Raw genomic sequence first — 8,358 nt, forward strand, 5'->3', positions numbered from 1 at the left:
CTGCCTTATTCATTGTACTCATAATCTCACGAAAAATAGCAATATAACTACAGTGTACCCACATATATACGTGAACTCTATCTTACGGTGAAAACTAGATCCTATGAACAAACACATAAAATACATGAACAAGAGATAGTCAAATCGTGAACAATTAAATGTTCACGTGTATACAAGATTCAACCATCTTTGTTCATGTATTTTATGTATTACAATTGTTCACGACTTGATTATCTCTTGTTCATGTATTTTATGTGTTTGTTCATAGGATCTAGTTTTCACTGTAAGATAGAGTTTACACTTGATCCTTCCACTATATATATATATATATATAGGGTGAGGCTACAGTGAAAACACTCCTAAGTGTATAAACTACATGGACAAGATCCAGCCCTCCATCTGTATGAAATTAACGGACCAGATTAAAGATTCAGCCTTCTTACGGTTCTTCCAGTTTTAATTAATAATTCGTAACTAATATTGTATGAAGGGCAAAAATGTCATCAAAATTGAGGTTGACTATCCGTATCCCTCTATCTGTTCCGATCATCATGGGTGGGATATGGAAAGATTTTCTTTTCCATCCGACAAATCATTTTGGTCGAGAATTTAGAATGTTTGGTACGAATTGAATGCAAAATAAAATAGCACCAATCACAAATTCCATAGAACCGATAAGTTTTAGTTTTATTATAAAATAAAATTATACTAATTACATTGATTGTGAATTTCAAAGTATTTGATTAAGCTTTTTATCGGTATTCACTCTCTCTCTTCAATTATAACCTACCAAATCTATTCCATAGAAATCACTCTTCCATCTTCTCCATTCACAGACTGTGGATGAACTAGGGTTCCATTGTAGGTTCTGATTTCACCGACGGTGGCTTAATGGCGAGGACGAAGAATGCAACGACGAAAGGTTCGTAAATGTTGGGTTCAATTGTGGGATCAGCTTTAACCCTGTTTTATTTTTTATTCTTTCAAAAATTTAATTTGAAATGAGAAATTTGTCATTTTTTTAAGAATTCGCGAGCTGTCAATTTTGAGAACCCTATTTGGGTTCGGTTGCTTTTTGAAAGTTTTATGCTTTATAATTGTCCCCTTGTGTCTTTAAACGATTTGTCATTTTTTTAAGGTTTCGCGAGCTGTCAATTTTTTATTAACCAACTAGGGTATGCGGAGAAACATAACCCATTCTCACTTTTTCATTTGCTGGAGATTGTGAAGGCGCCGATCTCAGGTTTTTTCAGAGACGTAATGACGAAGACGAAGGGTGGTTTCGGAGGTTCGTAGCAGTGGGTTACTTGTTGTTTATAGTTGTTTAAGATTCGTAATAGGGGTTTGTTTTTATTGTGGAACCCATCTTCAATCTCTAAAAATCTCTTAAGGTTCTTCGATTTTTGTCAATAATCGGTTGATTAGTTGTAGAATTAGTTAGATTTTTGAAAGTTCACAGTGTCTTTAAACGATTGTAAATTTCTTGAATTGTTATGAAAAAATCGATTCCCTACGTGAAGAATATGTTAGATTTTTGTGGGGTTTTTGTGTATACATTCGATTTTTTTAATGCTTTACAAGAATCTCTTACGAATTTTTAAGTTTGTATTACGAATGACATGGTGATGCATAGTTCTAAGAATGTCAAACAGTAGATTGCAAATTTTTAAGTTTGTGGTTACGAATCTAGTTCATGGTGCATGTAATTAATTTGTTATATGAATCTGAAATAGTTTTCGTTTCTAATATTACGAATTTTTAAGTTTGTGATTACGAATTTTTGGCTGACAATTGTGTGGAGGTAGATGTGTTTTGGTTTGATTGAACGAGTTAGATGTGTGTTTTGGCTGACAATTGTGAGGAGCTATTTGTGTTTTTTTGCTGACATTTCGTGACTGTGAGTGTTTATTATGCATTTTCCTATATTTTCATGTCAAATTGTCAAAAATATGAAGTGCGGTGTGGTTACGAATCTGATACATTATCCTACGAATTAATTTGTCATATTAATATGAATTTTGATTGTAGGTTTCTAATCTTACGAATTTTTAAGTTTATATTTGTATGATCAAGTTTTATAATTGAGTGCAAGTTTCTGGTATTACGAATTATTAGCAAGTTTGCTCTATAATTAAATCATTTGTATAATTAATAATGAAAATTTGGATTATCGAATTATTAGCAAGTTTGCTAATTTTTTGGTGAGAACTTGTATAATTGAAATAAAGTTTTATTTGAAATAAAATGATATGTTATTCTACATTTTTTGTGGTTTACTGCATAATAATCTTGCGGTTATGATACTTAAATTTTATTTTTTTAGTGAGAATTGGCCTGATAAATTTTAAAAATTTAAAATATAGTTGTTTGTTGTGAGGACTTATGGAAATTATTCATTCAACAAAAATACAATAAGAATTTACGGTCCAGATTAAGAATTTTAAAATCATTTATAAATTATAATATTGTTTGATACGAATTATTCATGTAGTAAGAATTGTATTATAATAATACACTTACGTTTAAATGATACATCTAAACTTAACAAATGAAATAATCATAATACCACTTAATTATTAAATCATCTTAAGAAATGGATTGTTCAAAAAATAATGGTGAACAGTTAAGAAACGTCTTTAATCATATTCCATGACTTTGAAATACCAAAAAAATACTAAACAAGCTTCAAAGTGCATGACAAATTGAGAAATTGGAAAATTAAATTGACATCGTTTCTTTGTCGTAGAACAATCACTCCTCTTCACTATCTTCTTCAACAATCTTCCCATAATTGTGCGAATCATGTCAAGCACGGCGACCACACTTCTTGTACATCCTCTTGGATTTTTTTTATAAAACTCATATGCGTCATCTATAGACTTGAATTGTTGCCCTATGCACGACTTCTTGCTGGCTTCGTAGACGGGAAGGTATGAATTAGTGTCAGATATTATTTGACCTTCTCGCGTCTCTCAATCTGACACTGAAAAACAATAGTTGTTCAAACCGATATCAAAATACGATTACTGAAGTAATCTGTTATGAAACAATAATACGTAACGTAACTAACAAAATTCGTAACATACAGCTGCATAACGTAACAAAAAATTTCGCAATACTTACATTTTTTGGATAAGAATTATACACATTTTTTTGATCTATGAACAACATGAATTTTGACCTTCTAAGTGTTGTGTTACGCATTCTAAATACATAAAAAAATAAATGTGTAACATTATTTAAAAAATTCGTCTGGAATTTATGAAATATTATTTCGTAGCAAAAATAATAACATTCAATTAGTAGATTACCACAAACTTTCAAAATCATATTACAGTTATTAATGAACGAATAGTAAATAACTTATTACAACATATTAACAAAAAAAATAGAATAACCAAACCAGAAAATTGAAACAAAATCGAAACATGCTCATACTTCATACACAATATACTACAACAAACAATAATTCGTAACAAAGATAAAGAAATTCGTACTAAAAACTACTCAACATAACCCAGAAATAATTCGTAATATAATATGTTTCATACACATGACATAGTCACAGAAAATTCGTAACAAAATGCTAAAAAGAATAAAGAGCATACATACCTGGATTATCCATGATTTACTTTGAAGAAATAGAATGATGAATCCAAAAATTTTGGCTTCCGTTGATGATAGAGACTCTGTGTTTTACATTTGAGAAAATATTAGGATTTAGGTTAGAATGATTTTAATGGATTTAATACGTGTGTTAAATAAATAATTGATATAATTATGGAAATAAAGATTTGATACATGTGTCCACTAATTAGAGATTAAATTGAGCAATTACATACTTAGCCTTTTAGTCATTAGGCGTGAATATTGAGAGATTAGATTAGGCCTATTTCAAGCCATTAGATCAATCAAGATCTAATGGACAAGATTCATCCATATTTTATACACTTAAAAGTGTTTTCATTATAGCCCTCCCATATATATATATATATATATATATATATATATATAGAAGAGTTCAATGGAGAACATTGAACATGTCAGTAATATTTCATTTGAACGTTAAATGTTCGTAACAGTTATTTTGTTGAACATGAGCGTGAATAAACATTGAATTTTTTAGGGTTATGGGATTCGACCTCTATATGTTCAACGTCAGGTTCAACAAAATGACTGTTACGAACGTTTAACGTTCAAGGTGAACAACTAACATGTTCAATGTTTTCTGTTCTTTGAATATTTGGTGTTCTCCATGCGACCCTATCTATCTATATATATATATATATATGAAAATATGGAAGTCGCTATAAACAAAGAAAAATAGAAGAAGAATTGAGTTGTTAATAAAATCTGAACAATGAGAACTTTATAAATTTATTATAAATAATAAAAAGGATGTTTCAACATGTTCATCAAAAGAACAAGATATATTTAAAAAATAATTAGAAATAGAATGTGAGACACATGAAGTTGAAGATATTGATAATAAGATTGAAGACGAAACACGTGTCTATACCCCTGCTAGTGTCAAACAAAATGAAATCAATATTTTTATTGAGAATGAGTTAGAAAATATAAAAAATATGTATTGTAGTCCTACTATATTTTCTTGGCCTTATGCCCTCAATTCTCTTGATTCGGTCCCGACTTATGTAATCTCATCCTCTTCAATGCGTAAATTAGGTGATCAAGCTTATCTCGCGCTGAGCCAATTGGGAGAACTCGCTAATGACGACGATAATAAAATAATTACCACTGCATGTCGTGAAATCAATGGAAATTTCACCGGCATCAATCTCATGTTGAGAATTATGCAGCTGATCAACTGAGAACAAGCAGATCGTTGAAGAAACACCCCAATTTTTTCAATTAATTATGCGGAGTTTGAACTGCGAATTTGGAAACACCGCATAAATGGATGCACTAAGGTGATTGGTACGATGGAATGGAATAAAGGTGGAATGGAATGAAAGTAGGAATGGAATGGGAGTGGGAAAGAAATGACAAATCTTAATGATTTCCTATGCTTGGTATGCACAAGGGATACTAAAGAAATGGAATTGTGATTCTTTGTTTAATTCAATTCCTAGCTAGAAATAAAGTTTAGAAATGAAATGAAATTATTTTATTGTATTAATATCAATCCATGTATATGATTGTGTAATGTGTTGTATCAATTTCAATTCATATATTATACTATTGCTTATATAAAGTTGATAATATCTTATTTTTTCTATAAAAAAAATTATTCAAAAACATATTTTTTATATTTTTGAGTAAATAATAATAATAATAATAATAATAATAATAATGATGATGCATGTTTCATACAAATATACATGTCAAAACATAAATTTAGAAGGATTAAGAATGAAATGGAATGACTAATACAATGGTAGGTGGAAGGAATGGTGATTCCTATAGATGTAGGAATGGTGATTCCAAATGGAATGATGATTCCTACCAAAAAAAAAATATACCAAGCAAATGAATGGAATGAAGGTAGGAATTACCATTCCATTCCCACCTCCATTTCATCATACCAATCACCTAAGGGAGTGTTCGGTTGCTCGAGATTGAATTGTTTTGAGATTAGCCGAGATTGAATTGGCTCGAGATTATTTTTGTCATAGGGGTAGGCTAAGACTCATAAGCCATGACTAATCCTACGTGGCATAATCTCGAGATTAAGTCTCAGGCCCTATTTACTCAACCAAACATAATATTACATAACTAATCCTACCTTATTCTATAAACCGAACACCCCATAATAGTATTAAAAAACATTGCATATTCAAGTATTTTGGTGAAATTGAAGTCGTGATTCTTCAAAGAGATGGTGGAAATTTTAAGGAAGCAGGCGACACCGACGAGAGAGGTTATGAAAATCCTGATCCATACCTGCTCGACAGAGATGAAGATAGTAGAGACGGGGGCGGTTCTGGAGCTGATCGAGATGGAGAAGGGCACCCGGAGAAGAAGACAGCGAAGATGATATTTAGGTTTCCATGGTGGCAAAAAGGTTGTTGAGAGTGTCGTCGTTGGTGACAGGTGATTGGGCAATGTGTATATGCAAGTCGATTGCGGGGTTCTCCGCCACATCGGCAGTGGTGAAAGAGATGCTGACGCGGTGTGACGGTGAAAAAGACGCTAACAGTTGTAGGCATGATGAAGCTCTGTTTTAGAGTATTTTTATACTCTTATATTGTTGTCATTGTGTAGATTAGAAGGAGTGTCTCCATGAGTTCTACTTGTTGTTCTTTTATGAGTTGCTTCCGATGTTACAAGTTTCTGGAGACACCTTTGCAGTCTATACTTGCGGGATTTGAAGATATGGTTAGAGATTTACTTGAGCCTTCCTATGGATATTATCTTTTGAATCTCTAGATTGCATTGGAGTCTTTCCCCAAGAGTCTTACTTCTTCCAAACATCTTCGAGGGTTTGCATATATATATTGAAGTCGAAGAGGACTGCTGCGGCTGTTGCATTTATTGTTATTCTTATTATTTGTGAGAGTATTTTCGTGCACTTTGAGAGCATACAGTTTGTGAGTGTGTGCTATTATTTTTACACTTTATCTCTTTGTAAGTGTGAGTTCGTTTCTGTTGTAATATATTACTCTAACCTGTTGGAGTGATATAATTCGTTGGACTTGAGCGTGGATTGAGTACTAGCAATCACGCTTAGGGAGTAAGTTCTTATCTTGCTCTCCATTGTTCACGTAGGTGACGATTTGGGAAAATATAGAGGCTAGGAAGATCAAGTCTTCGCGTGTGAATCATTTGTGTATCTTATCATCACTAGTGAACCGTTTGAACTAGGCGTGGTCCCCCAGACGTAGGTGTTTTATCACCGAACTGGGTAACCTTCTTAGTGTTCTTGTGTTCTTCACTTTTCTGCACGAGTTTCTGTTTGAATCACTATACGAGTTCTAACTTTATATGTGTGTGACACAAATGGATATTGATAGGTACAATTTCAATTGGTACCTGAGTGGGATCACCCAAGTTATCGGTGTTGATTCCCGAATCATCTATCCTATTATTTCCGCTGCTGCTGTGTTTTGTTTTTCTCACTCAATGGCAACATAAAAATAAGGTGGTTCAGTCACCAGACCACCTCTACTTGATATCTACTGGAAGATGCGAATGATCTCTTTCATTTATGATGTCGATGAGAATGCATGGACTTCTATTGAAGAAGGATGAGTTTCCAAGTGATGACGAAGGGAAACCCAAGCCTAGGAACAAATGGACAATGGTTGAGTTAGCCCGCCTCCAATGCTAATCAAAAAGTGCTAAATTCAATCCACAATGTTGTTACCATGGATTTGTTTGCTCTTATATCCATGTGTGCTACTGCAAAAGAAGCCTAGGATGTTCTGATAAGTACTTATGAAGGAAACTCTAAAGTCAAGAAACAACGTCTTCAACAATTGGCCACCAGATTTGAAGAATTAAAGATGGACGAGAATGAGATTATTAGCACTTTCCATGGCAAACTTCTTGCTCTTGGTAACGAGAGTTTCTCACTCGGTGAGAGAATATCTAAAGAGAAATTGGTAAGAAAAGTTATGCGTGCTTTACCTGAGAGATTTGACTACAAACTTACTGCCATAGATGAAGCAAGATATGTCTTTATTTCTTTATTTCTACAAACTTACGACCAAGAAATCAACAAAAAGACAACATAATTAAATAAAAAACCAGCAATGAGGAAGATATCTTTATTTCTTATGTATATAATTTAAAATAACCTTGCTACAATTTTGAAGTTGCAATGTATTGCTTCATTGCTTCTTTCTCATTTTAAGAAAATCAATGTTAATTTTTATATATATTTATTTTTTAACTATTTAATTTCATATTGATATCCAATATTTATTTTGGTAGTAAATGTATTATTTTTAAATATATTTTTATATCACCATTACAAATTATACATGTAAATTTTATATTTCAATGTACATATTTTTTCATAAATGAAAAATTTTAGCATTTTTATGTATTTTTTTAAAGTTCTAAATTTATTATGACCCGTGCATCGCACGAGAGTGCGTGTTAGTACATGTATATGAAAGTGTTTGAATGAAAATCCTCATTTATTGTAAGAACGGAGAATTTTTTTAACACTTTGATCGTGAAAATGTACGGTAAATAGCTCACCTTTAATGATGATAATGATCACATGGGTTTGAATCTTATGAGGAGAAAATTTCATTTCTTTCAAGTGCGGTAAATTTTATGAAAATTGCATTAATTTTAAAATGTAATGTTTGAACGATATTATGGACTAGATTATGATATATTTGATGTATTCTAATAAGCTTTATGATGAGGAGTAATATGTGCAGA

At 31.9% G+C, this 8,358-nt stretch overlaps 1 long non-coding RNA gene across 1 annotated transcript; it reads left to right on the forward strand.

The window, feature by feature from the left end:
* The first annotated feature begins 622 nt into the window (after nucleotides 1-622).
* On the forward strand, nucleotides 623-1,554 carry LOC131022355 (uncharacterized). Its single transcript, XR_009101240.1, has 2 exons — nucleotides 623-922; nucleotides 1,175-1,554. It is a non-coding gene; the product is annotated as an uncharacterized LOC131022355 (long non-coding RNA).
* Nucleotides 1,555-8,358: the final 6,804 nt, after the last annotated feature.

The sequence above is a fragment of the Salvia miltiorrhiza genome, chromosome 1, assembly GCF_028751815.1.
Source record: "Salvia miltiorrhiza cultivar Shanhuang (shh) chromosome 1, IMPLAD_Smil_shh, whole genome shotgun sequence".
NCBI lineage: Eukaryota > Viridiplantae > Streptophyta > Magnoliopsida > Lamiales > Lamiaceae > Salvia > Salvia miltiorrhiza.